Raw genomic sequence first — 14,255 nt, 5'->3', positions numbered from 1 at the left:
CTGGTATTGGGATATAGGGGGACCCTCATGCTGTTTTTTTGTGCTATTAATCAAAACTAGCCCAGTCTGAGAGGTCTTGGGTCGGTTTAGGGATGCATGTCTGGCTGGGCTGCCATGACATAGTCATCAAATCATACTATTATGTATATTGAATCGCTACCACTCACACTCAAAACAGCAATGACACCTTAATGGACATGTTCTTTGTGCAATACAGATATGGTATACCATCACATCCTGTGGTTAACTGCAGATTCCGAACTCTCACAGAGTTAGATTACGGTCACTCACAAAATGGTGGAGCTGCAAATACACATATTTGTGTGCTCATTGGAATATACACATGAAGTCCATGCAACCGAGTAGAAGACGAAGCAATGTGGATGGGGGGCAGAGTGGTGCGGATGGGGGGGGACAGAAAGGCATTGATGGGGGGAAGATTAGGTAGCAAGGATGGGGGGGAGACAAAGCGGCACTGTTCGGTAGAAGACATAGTGGCATGGATGGGGGAAGACAGAGTGGCTCAGATGGGGGAAAACAGAGTGGCTCAGATGGGGGAGACAGAAAGGCACAGATGAGGGGACGACAGAGTGGCACGTATGGGGTAAGACAGAGTAGCGGGGAATGGGGGGAGACAGAGTGGCATGCATAGGGTACAGAGCAGTGTGGATGGGGGTAAGACAGTGGTATAGATGGAATGAAACAGAGCACCACACAGGGCCGACGCATTCTGCTCAGCAGATCCTGCACTGCAGGGAGGTGCCAGGCTGGAGAGGCACTCTCCCTGCAGATTCTGCTGAGTTGATGTTGCTGCTGCCGTTGCGCCTGTCACACTGTGTGACAGGCAGTGGCAGCCTGATACTGAGAAGCTCTGCAGACCCTGAGCAGCTCTTCACACAGTACCATCCCCTTGCCATTCCCCCTCCTGGCCGTGTACCCCCTTCCTCTCGCTCCACCATGCTGTGCTGCGCCGTGCCTGACCTGCTGTCAGAGGTGGGCAGGACCGGAGGGAAGGGTGCCATTTGCCTTCTGGGGCCGGGGGGCAGGGTGACATCTGCTGCTGGGTGGCTGCAGCCACACACTGCATCCAGGACCAAGTGGCCTTCACTTACCCTCTGCTGGGGCTGGCTGCAACAATTGGAGCTCAGCTCTGATCAGGCAGCGTTAGGAGAAATCTCTGCGCATGCGCAGAAGCTCAATCAAGCAAAAAGAATCCTCCAGCCCATCACTCTCTGCAAGTGACATCCTGCCTGTCAGAATGGCAGCTACCAAAAGCAGCAAGCAAAGCACAGATTAGAACAGGAGCCGGGGGACTGCCAATTCTGACTGCATGTGACAGTCAGTAAGTAAACCACACTTACTACTGCGGGTATTGTATAAGGGGCACTACTACTGTGGGCACTGCATAAGTCTGTCAGACTCTCATCGGCTGCTGCTGCTCCCACTGCGGGAGCCATCTTCCGGCTCCCGCAGTGGGTAATGGGAGAGACAATATGATGTCATGGTGTCTCTCCCATAATGCAAAGCGGCCCGGGAGGACGGACGGAGGAGCTGATAGCAGCGGCGGGACCAGGAGTGGGGTTTCAGGTAAGTGTTTTTTTTTTATTTTTTTTATTACATGTCTCTCTACTGCGGGGGGGCTACTACTGGGGGCACTACAAGGGGGATTACTACTGGGGGTACTTCAAGGGGGGGCTACTACTGGGGGCACTAAAAGGGGGGAACTACTACTGGGGGCATTACAAGGGGGGGACTACTACTGGGGCCACTACAAGGGGGGACTACTACTGGGGGAGAGCACTACTGGGGGAACTGCAAGGGGGAGACTACTACTGGGGGCACTGCAAGGGGGGGATTACTACTGGGCGCACAACAAGGAGGGCTACTACTAGGGGAACTACAAGGGGGGTTACTACTGGAGGCACTACAGGTGGGGGACTACTACTGGGGGCACTACAAGCTACAAAGGGGGGACTACTACTAGGGGCACTGCACAAGGGGGACCACTACTGGGGGCACTAAATAAGGGGCTTACTACTGGGGGCACAAGGGGCACTGCACAGGGGGGACCACTACTGGGGGCACTGTATAAGGGAGACTGCATAGGAAGATCACTACTAGGGGCACTACTGGTGGCCTGCATAAGGGGGTCCTTTCCTGGGGCACAGGGGGCACTGCATATGGGCACCACTACAGGGGGCTGCCCCATATCTTTATTTTTACTTTACATTAATTCCAAATGGAGCCGCCTCCTCCCTGAAACACTTGAGGGGGGGTGCCTAAGCACGCACGTGCTCCGGGCACCCTGGCTACACGCTACATCTCTGCCAGGGCCACCTGCATGCATTTGCCCCCTAGGCTAAAAGTTGCCAGCCAGCCCCTGGGAGGGAATGTGACAGGGGAGGCTATACCCTGAACGCATGTCGCTGATCTATAAGTGCTAGCATACCCATGGCTACTAACAGATACTGGTATATGTAAATTACAAGCTCCAGCATGCCCTGGCATGGAAGGATGGTAGTCTATATAGGAAATCAAGTCACTGAGGAGGAGCCAGCAGTGCGGAAGAGTCTCTGAGTGCTGGGCACACCCCCAGAGTGATGAAATAGGGGGTGCCACGAGACCACGCCTCCGTACCCGTGGGCAGTGGCGTCCCTCCCCGCGGTTACACTCCTTGCAGGGAGGAATGCCATGCCGCATGCTGGCAAAAAGGGGTGTGGCCTCATGGGTAGGGGGCATGGCCTCGTGGGCATGGGGCATGGCCTCGCGGGCCGAATCCCGGCTCGCGGTTATCATCGCTGGGGGGTTGGGGGGTGCTGGTGGTGCGGAGTGCCGGCTCCCTCACTGTGACAGGAGCCGAATGCTGCACTTAATGCTACAGTGCACCACCTGCCTCTTGTCACTGAGGGGAAGCCAGCACCTTGGTGTCACCACTTGGCGGATGACACCCGGATGTGGCCCGCACCCCTCTTGTGACGCCACTGCCCATGGGGCCACTCATTCTTTTCAGACATAGGGGGTCTGTTGGGTCTATTTGGTGCACTAGGGGGTGTATTTAATAAAATGCATGTTTTTAGAAGTGTAGAATTTGTCCATAGCAACCAATCAGATTATACTTAAAATGTATCCAGCACCTTCTAGAAGATAATATTTAGGATCTGATTGATTGCCATAGGTAACATCTCCACTTCTAAAAACTCTCACTTTAGTAAATATATCCCTTGATGTCACAAACACCAGTGACGCAACTGTAGTTTACATTTTGGATACAAATGCATTTAACTGTAAAAGGCCGCATAGTGCAGTTTCACATCTAGTGCAGTATAAAGTGACAGGCCAATATTAATCCTGTGATCAATAGAGTAGCCTTCTAATACATGAGAGAACAGGTTCACATCCTCTCTGGTCCATGCACACAGGCAAACATTAATATCACTACAATGTGCATATATCTACTGTACTTCCACTATATTCCAATGAGAAGATGAAATAGCCACATGCAGTTCTCTCCATAATTGCACCATCTAATTCCTCACTAAAATACCTATATTTAGAATGTAATAGAATATAGTGCCCTTACACACATTGGGCAAAATTTACTAAGCGGGGGTTTCTAAACCCCGTTGGTTTGGTGGCGGTTTGGCGGCGGTTTTGCTATCAGCAGATTTACTAAGGCCAAAACTGTTCTACTTGCATAAGGACTTCGGGGGAGATGTACAAAGCCTTGGAGAGAGATAAAGTGAATGGAGATAAAGTACCATCTTGACTGTCATTTTTCAAAAACAGCCTGTAAAGAGAATGTTAGGAGCTGATTGGTTGGTACTTTATCTCTGTCCAATTTATCTCTCTCCAAGGCTTGGTACATCTCCCCCATGGTGCGTCGTACAATTTGTCCCAAAGAAAAATGCTTTGTTTGTACGCAGTTCACCTGTGCTCCAGATGCTGGGCTATGACTTCCAGTCTTAAATTTATGAAGTGATGAGAAAGGCTCTCCCATGCAAAGAAAAAAGTCTCAGAATCCCATGTTATTATATTGTGCCTATTTATACAACTCAGCCATTATTTAGACAGTTTGCTAAATCTGAGTAGTGGAACAAAATAAAAGTTCTGGATATATAAAGGTTAGAAGCTGAATTGCAATTGGTTTTAGAGGAAAAAATTCTAAATGTGCTCAATTACATTCCACTTGTAATCAACAATCTTTAGTCTTTATTTTTTTAAATATACCAAAATACATTGTAAAAGTGATTATACTGATAACATTGTTTCAAAACAGAGGAAACATATTGTATCAGTAAGCTGTACGTACAGTAGTTAGCAACATAATGCATTTCTTGCACTTTTGCGATAAGCGCACTTCTATGGCACACTTCAAGCAATTAATACAACTTTAAAACACGTGATCAAGACTGTCCTGGTGTCCTCACTATCATGATAAATTCAGGACAGCAGCTAAACTAAACAATAAATTAGGAGACAAAAATGAAAAGTATAAATTAATAACATGAGTGGTCTTAAAGTGGTAGTAAATTGTCTTTAAAGTGACATTTTTATTGTTTCCAACATTCATACACATTTTATGGTAGATCCACAACAACTAGGTGGCAATTGGCAGTTACAAATATCGCTGAATAGGACTGCACACCCTGACCCCTTCAGTAGAGTATAGTCTTTTAATGCTTCATAGATACATATACTATATATATATATATATATATATATATATATATATATATATATACTTTCTTGTGACAAATGCACTTATGTAATACATACATACTGTACACACATATATACATACAAACATGTGTATATATATATATATATATATTATATATGTGTATATATATATATATATACATATATACACACACACATATATTTATATTTATTGTATATACAGGGGGCGTAGAGAGCCACGCGGGGCCCTGGTAAAGAGGTTGGCGTGGCCTAATTGCAGAAGGTGTGGCCACGCCCCCTTGAAAAAAAAGTTGTGTTTTGCAGCGCCGATGCGCGCCGGGGGAGGGGGCGCTGTGAGCCCCTCAGCCCGGCGCAAAGCCAGTGGGGGGCGCGATCAGATGTGATCGCTCCCCCTCCAGGCATAGGAGATTGCTGTGGCTGCAGCTTAGCAGCCGCAAGCAATCTCCCACTGCAGCCCAGCACACAGCGTAATGGGTTGCTGCAGAGGGAGGGAGGAAGTGAGGGGGAGGCGGCGCCGCCGGGCCCTTCTGGAAGCCCGGGCCCGGGTAAACTGTACCCGCCTCCCCCCTCTCGGCGCCCCTGTGTATATATATATATATATATATATATATAGAATCAGAAAACCCAGCACTCACCATGTTTAAACACTCACAATGATGTATAAATAAATAAATAATGGGGATTTGGTTCATGGATTGATCAATGCATTTAAGCCCGCAGCCCACATCACGGGACCCCACTTTCTGCAGGTCCTACACTATCCGTCACACTGATGGAAACCTGGTAGCTGCTATCACATAGTTTAGACTGAAAAAATGTTACCTGGTTTAAAGCTCACCTGCCAGCTAATGGCTTTTAAAGGTAAGGCAGTCACATACATACATACATACACAGTCAACAACCCAGATTATTAAATCACATTCATTAACAGTAGGTGTATGAGGACAAAGCTGTAACATTTGAAAGAATCACATTGGTCTAGGGAATCATGCAGGTTTTATATATTTATATTGTATATTGGGTATACTAAACATACCCAATTCCTTTTATTTCAGATCTAAAGATTTGGGTGCTGCCTTTAACCAAAGTCCCAATTACACATCTGTATAATTAGCCCATAGGAGCAAAGCAATTAATGACAATCTCATTTCTAGAAGCAACTAACAATCTTTAACTCAAACAGTGACTTTCAATCTAATATGAGGTATTTTAAACCAAGCTGATCTGAGCAGTAAAAATATACAATGTGTTGTAAGTAACTACTCTATAATTTATTAGATGTACTGTAAGCTGTTGTCAAATAAAAGTTATATGTTACAAAACTCTTTCAAACACATCTAGTAATGGCATCTGCAATCTCAAGATGGGATATACTGTATGTGTATTTATATTATGCATGCATATTTTATATTATTATTACATCAAATTGCTTTGCTAAGACTTACAGTAACAGGATTGTGTATGTCAGTTGCAAAGCAAAAGCTGAGATAATATATATTCAGGGAAGTGATTCCAGTAGTCATGTGCTTATGATAAAACAGATGAAACAGCTCATTTGAGCGGATTTTCCACCAACAAATCTTATCTAGAGATTATCTGCAGTATGACATGATTAATTAGTTAAGGGGGTTTAAAGAACTTGCTAGAGACAAATGTCTTCCTTTATATAATTATACCTTGATATGATGTACATATTTATGCTTTTAGTCATACAGAAATTACTTAAACCAACCTATACGTAGCTATAAATACACAACATCGAAACAAGGATGTATTTTTACGTTAGATAAGATTTACACTTAAGGCATTTTTTACAGTTAGATATAAATTCAGCTAGAAGATGCTATTTTACACCATGACAAAAACATTCTGTGCTGCAGAGGGATCAAAATTAAAATATGCAGAAAGACCTATAGTTGGGAGAGAGGCATATCCAGGGCTGGCTCGAGGCATGTTCGACCAGTGCGGTCGAACAGGGGTGCCACCCCATAGAGGGCGTGTCAGGTTACAGCCTAGGATCAGCCGTTACTCACCCCAGCGCCAGCTTCCCCTGACCTCTCGAGCGGTCAGACGTCAGGTGCGGCGGTGAGTGACGCGCTGAGGATTATGCCTAGGGACCACGTAGACATCCATGAGGTGCTCCATGTCTTGGTTGCTGCGGTTGCCGTCATGGATGCAGCCATGACAGTCTTCATCACCTGATTACCCTTTACCCAATGGTAGCGTGGTAGTTGTCAGCTGGTGCTGTCCTCCAATGAACTGCTATATAACTGTATATAACTTGGCTCCGGACAGCAGGAAGTTGCCTTTACAACGTCGTTACTACAAGTGTTGCTTGCCGTCACTTTGTTCCAAGTTCCCTTGCTGTATACTCTCGAGTCATCTCTGGTACCTCTCATGTGTCAACGGTGCGACCGGATACTTTGCCCGGGTGCTCTGTACATCCTCCGAGTACAACCACAGTGTCACTCTCCTGTGCCAGCGGTGTGTCTGATACCTTGCCCACGTACTCAGTACAAAATTCAAAATCAAAATCCTCACTAGTCCTCTTCCCGAGATACATTCTCCTGGGCCTCATTGGTGTTATCTCCCTCCAGTTCCCACCTGTATTGGATACCTGACCAAAGGGCCGCGACCTGCTTGCTGGGTGTAGCTTAAACTCATATCCCGCTGGGGTCACTGGTGAACACCTGCAGCAGGCTAGACTCCATGCCTTTGGTCAGGTCTCACCAACATCCGATACTTGTGGATGAGGAGGACATACATCCAGGCCCCTCGACTCCGATTCCTTCCACAATCCGGCACCTCAGCTTTCAGCTCCTCAATGTGAGATTCCCGTGAGCCAGCCGTGACAGGATGCACCCCTCCCAACCATTCCCGATTTCAGCAGGAAAGTCCGATTTTTCAGGCACTGCACCGCTGTTCCACCCGCGGGGAAAAGTGTCCCGTGGGCGGTCGGGAGGTTGGGCACCTCCACCGCCACAGCCATGTGGTGGTGCAAGACCCAGAGAAGAGGAATGGATGCCGTGTGCATGTCAGTTAGGGGGCATGACCTATGGAAATTAGGCCACACCCCCATTTTTGGTCGCGAGCGGCTTCGCCACATGCAGGTAAGGGGAGAATAAGTACCGTCCTGCACAGGGCGCGGCTCCCACTGCATCCGAGCCTGGGCATATCCTAGCTTAACTTAATTTAATAATGTGAAAACAAATCTGCCAAGCATTTTTGTGCTACAATACATATGTATATAATAATATAATATGTAAAAGCAGGCAGTATTTTTTCTGATTGATGATTTGCACTAGTGAAAATTTATATGGTCATCACAAGGATGCTCTCTGCATTACACAGAGGACCTCATTCTGAGTCGGTCATTGCGGCCTCACGGTCGTAAGGTAAATGGGGCCGGATATGCAAATGAAGCACTCGCAAGTTGCGTCGTTAAGATGGGATTGTTAGCTGGACGAGCAAGGGGAGGATGCGGCCGTAAGACTAAAAAAACGCCCCCTTCTCGTTCCCATTACACGTCATCTCCGGGCATATAAGGATTAATCGAGACCATCGGGAACCATCGGAGCTGGTCTTAGATTTTAAGGTTGACCATACCCTCTCTTAAGCACTACGATCAAGTCAGTGTAAAAATCTCCCATGTCACATGTGCCATGACACTATTTAGTTAATTATGCACTCCCATAAAACGCCGTTTGCATAGTCAGGCATGCCTGTGTTCGGATCTCCACTCCCCCGTTCACAAGCACCTTCCCCTGTTACCACCCACAAATGCCTCATCCTGTCACTCAAACTAACGACCTGGCCAAGTTGAAGGAGAGAGCAATTTCTGATCGTAATAGCTAGTTTGCGCTCGCGCATTGCAAATTTTACGCATTCGCAGTTTAGCGAACATCGGTGGTGTACGACCGTGCGGCCGCAACGACCGACTCTGAATGAGGTCCAGAGGCCCTGATTCAGAGCCGGACGCTCTGACAGAGCACTTGCGCTGAATCAGGGCCGTCCTTTCTGATTTTAGAGCGGCCTCCTGGCCGCTCGCATAGCTGTGGGTGACCACCCACAGCTATAGCGAACGGCCAAAAAGATGGTCGCGATGGTCAAGACCATCGCGAACATCGGGCTTGCGACGAGACCCTTGTGGTAGGGTCTCATCTGCCGCAAGCCCTGGAGTGCTTTTGGCTCTATCAGAGCGAAAAGCACTCCCACTGACATCACTTGTGATGTCAGTGGGGCCAGCCCCAGATGGTAGGCGTTCCCATGGGAACGCCTCCATCTGGCCAGTGCTCAGCGCTCGCGAGTGGGTCTGAATCAGGCCCAGAGGTCACAAGAGTGTTCTATGTATTGTATATTAATCACTAGGGAGCTTGTTGTTTTATTTATCAGTTTCTATGTTACTTTCTGAATTATATTTCATTGACTAGGCTGCTATACAGTATGTATTGACTCATGGCCCTTTGGATGTTCTCTGTATTATATGGCAGTCATTAAGATGTTCTCCCTTCTCTGTATCATATATTGGTAACTACAATGCTCTCTGCATTATATTTCAGTATTGGCCCTGTAAATCCTAGACTTATAGCATTAGGCTGACCTATGTATTGTGTACTTGTCCTTAGAATGGTCTTTGTATTGTATAGTTGTAATTAGATGCTCTCTCTATTTTATATCTAAAATAATGCATTCTGTATTGTATGGTGTATATAATGCTCTCTATATTGTATGGTGATCAAAAGAATGCTCTCTGAATTACATATCAATGACTAGGATGGTCTCTGTATTGTTTGGCAGCCACTATGATGCTTACTGTATTGGATGGCAGACATTATTGTGCTCTAAGTATTGTATACTTGTCATTAGATACCAGCCTTAATAACTTCCCAGACTCAACTAGTATCATGTCAATGTTACCCCTGGTAACTACCTGCTGCTATATTAAGCTGTACCACTCAAGTCACTGATGTGTGTACTCCTCACATTGGTGTCATAACTTCACACACTTTTGTTTTCTCTGCCTACAGGGCAATACTTTGCTACTTTTATGTTTGCTTGGTTTACAGTAACAGACACTACTTGTCATTGCTGTGACTCCATTACATTAGCAATATTTCTGCTGCTGCTCATATTTATGGTTATATTGAGTGTCTGCTGTTTCACACTTTACCTTAGGCATCATAAAGTTTACCTTTATTCCTAAACATGGGGCTACAGTATATAATTTAGACTATAAAACTCTACCCACCATCCTCCTAATTCCTCACGCAGGCAATCCCTCCACCAATCCACCTAGTCTATTTCCCAGTTCATCCTCCAATTGTTCACCCCTCCCTTTAGAATGCATACTGTCTGCCACCTAATAAACGCTAATAAGAAATAAGACGTGGGCTTTTGTTGCTGTTTAATATAGAGACTATTGCCAAATAAAGTTATCAACCATAATTAGGTTTATATATGTTTATGCATTGTATTGACAGGCATTATTATATAGGCTGTAAATATATCATATGTATTATATTATTCAGAACCCTATCTAGAAGTTCAGGGAGGAGAAGAGCGGAGCACTGCCAAACAATTTAATTAAGGGAATGCAGGAACAGTGTTAGGTAAGATAGGATCATTTTAAATGTATTTTAGTATATTTAAACACAGTGCTCATAAGTACAAACAAAAGACCTGAACATTTTAGATACCTATATATGATTTTATAGTTTGTAGTGATGATGATTTATAAATAATTACATCCTGTAACTCTTCTTCATAACATCGGTAAATAAAAGCCTAAATATAGAGATTAATAGTGTAATAATGTTTCATAATGAAAAGGTTTAACGACTAATGGAATGGGCCGGTAAGTCTATTATCCACAGTAATCCTGCTAAACACCAGATACACTAAAAACTTTGACACTTTTATTAAACCCAGGGGATAGAGCAGTAACATTTTCGCACATAGCCAAATCCAATGCACATGATGTGGGATCTTTCCTAAGTAATACTGATTTATTGCCTAAGCTGAGCTACTTGGATGTATATTTCAAACCAAAAACAATGCAATTTTCTTGCTTGACTGAAGAGTATTATCGGTGTCAGTGGACTTTAAATATATTACCAGGATCAGTCAAAAGCTGGACTAATACAGTAAAATGGCCATGAATGCCCATTCTCAAAACTAACACACCTAAATATTACACTGAAATACGATTCTTTGGCATAAATCTATAGGAAAATTCAAACAAAGATATGTAAAGTACATATTTAAATTATAACAAAATGTATTGGAAATACATTTTTAAGCATTTGACAAAGCATTCTAATATTACTTACAAAGACATGCAGGATACAGATATACTATAATAATAATATCTACAACCTTGTGGCATTGTGATTGTTACTGTCAATAAACAACCTTCATGTTTTTATTTTGTTTTACAAGTTAAATCTTCAAATACCTTGAGTTATGTAAAATCAATCAGATAGTTATCAGGTATTACAGTTTATATTTACAGTTTCAGTGCTAACTACAGTACATACACATATGAACATAAACATTTTACAACACAGAAGAAAAAAAAATAAAGTACCCCAAATTGTATTAACAATATATGTACTTTTATTATAATTTAGTCCTTTTCTCTCTGATATAGTTTAGTTGGGAGATCCCCTCCTCTTGGTCCTAATTTCACGTATTCAATACCTCTAAACACTAGGTTTTCGGGGTTGGCATTGTGATGTGTTTTAAAATACCTAGATACTGAGTGGCTCTCAACCTTATTCTTTATAATTCTAAAACGTTTAACATGCAGCATTTCAGAAACGGCAATACATGCTCAGTGATCTCAGTGATCTATGTATTAGAATGCCCTTGTGGCCTAAAGTATGTAGGCAAAACTAAGAGAAACCTTAAGCTTAGAATCCAGGAGCATATTAGGAATATATATAGGAAATTAGAACTTCACTGGATCGGCAGCGTCACTTTGCCAAGGCTACCAAGGATGCTGTCGGATAAAGCAGTGCGTCTCCACAATAGAGTAGGATGTGTACTAAAACACCTAGTGTGAGGGAAATGAGATAAGAAGATAAAAGACTTGTGGAAAAAACTAATAATAAAGAAGAAAAATAGAATAAAAAACAAGGGTTGCAAAGAGGAAAACCTCAGTGTTGTTAAAGGCTATGGTCTCCAAGAGAAACCATAGGCTTTAACAACACTGAGGATCCAGTGACATCATCCGGGTGAGACACGCAGGGCAACCCAGCATGTCCGTCTATACGGCTTTCACTGTATGCACGGCGGGCTTTTACAGCATTATTAAGGTAAGCTTTTCACTTCTTCTCTTGATACACACCTGTTCACCTTTACAAAGGGGCGTCTGAGCCCCGAGACGTTGGATTTCTTTTTGATGTAACAAATAGAAATTTCTATTTGAAATCCACACCGAGTGTCGCTGCTTGTTTGAATGGAGGAGGTTTATATATATATATATATATATATATATATATATATATATATAAACGACAGGCTCAATCCATGGCACTCGACCATCTGGGGTGCCCTTGGTATGTGACCACACCATCTACATAAAAAATATCACACAAACTCGGCACTCACATGCTTTTCAAACTGCAACTCCTTTGAACATAGGGAATGTTAGTTCCAAAATATTGCAATAATTTGTTAAGCTGGCCACTGCTTCACGGTCATTCCCATCTAGCCAGTCCCTACACTGATTCTCAGACAAATGAACTTTATCTGCCATCTTGGCCTCAAGCTTGCATACATTTTAAACAGAAAACTGGGTCCTGCCTTAAAGAGACAGGACCACACCCAGGGCTATCAGTTAATAAGCACCTGGAAAAAGAAATTAGTTTGTCTTACATTTGAAAAACAGAGTGCCCTAGCAAGTGTGACCACATAATTTAAATAAACGACAGGCTCAATCCACGGCACTCGACCATCTGGGGTGCCCTTGGTATGTGACCACACCATCTACATAAAAAATATATATATACAGTAATTGTAAGGCTAGCCGGCACTCCCTTGCTGCAAAGGTGATAAAATGTGTCCGTGCCCTCCTGGTTACCACTCACACGTGAGGGACAATATAACTCTGTATTTTAGGTGGCACTTGTGACGTCTTGGAAATGAGTCCACAAACCCTCTAGTTATTATATCAACATTTCAGAACTTTAGTTAATGTTCTTTCGTCAGGATATCAACATCAACTAAAGTTCTGAAACGTTGATATAACAACAGGTAGGTTTGTCTACTCATTTCCAAGACACCACCTGAAATACAGAGTTTTATATATATATATATATATATATATACACTCCAGAGGACCTGTATTCCGCATAAAATATTGTAATTACTTGAGTGCCCTCCTGGGAAAAACAATTTCCATGTGATAGGGGTATATGTTCGGCGGCCCTCCACGGATTTATATACAGATACGCTGCAACAGTTGGTTATCAACGTTTCAGATGTCTTTAATGCATCTTTCGTCAGAATACAAATATACAAACAATCTTACCTTATTTTATACCACATCATGTATGCCTGGACTCCAGTCAGTCCCGCTGTGCGCCCCGACGCGGACGAGATGACTTCACACATCAGACGGGTGCCGGGAGAGACCAAGTTGGTCACCATAGTGGCCGTGTAAACCACCACTACCACCAATAAAACATGCTGGCTATACCAGCATACAAAACAACATTACCTGCAGCAATCCAAACCCTAAAACGTATATGTTATTCATATATTGTTGTTATATTAAGAGACTCTGTATGAGCCCAGAGGGACTATAACATTGCTAAATTAAATACAAGAAAGGTTAAATATGATAGCGATATCAAAGAAATTAGCAACAAAATGATCATATTTGTAACATAATATGTAAAGTAGACAAAAAACATGATCAAGAACATACAGTCTTCACAAGTAATACATTTCGTACTATTCAAAAATGACAAACTCATCACATATATCTAATCAAAAATGGTCTTTACTTGACATTTCTTACAAAAAGCAACCTAGAGATAAACTGTCATTGAGGCCTGCCGGTGTTACCGTATTACATTCAAAGATCCATCTCGACTCGAGTTGGAGGAAATTTTTTTTGCGGTCATTTCTTCTCACCATAGGGGGGACATGATCCACTAGTTTGAGTGCCTAGCTAATTTAAAATGTTTTGTGACTGGTTGTTCCGCTTCAAATTCCAGCTAAAGCCAAAATGGATAGCTGATCGGTTCTGTGCGGCACGTTCCCTGAATGTGCAGGCAGTCTTGCCTATATAGGCATAGCCACATGGGCATTTAATCATGTATATCACAAATTTTGAAGTACAGCTTAACACGTGTTTTACAGGAATCTTCTTCCCCGAATGGGGGTGTGTCACTGATGATCCTGTCTCCAGGTATCGGCAGGTTGTACATCTAATACATTTGTATGAGCCTGGTAGCCACAAGTCTGCCCGGCTGAGACCATTGCTGTCATGGCCGGTGGAACTCAGAAATTTGGGAGCTTTGCAGCAATTCACCATGGCAACCATT

This window comes from Taudactylus pleione, unplaced genomic scaffold, assembly GCF_031769625.1.
Source record: "Taudactylus pleione unplaced genomic scaffold, aTauple2 ptg000036l, whole genome shotgun sequence".
Taxonomy (NCBI): domain Eukaryota; kingdom Metazoa; phylum Chordata; class Amphibia; order Anura; family Myobatrachidae; genus Taudactylus; species Taudactylus pleione.
This window is presented reverse-complemented; position numbering follows the sequence as displayed.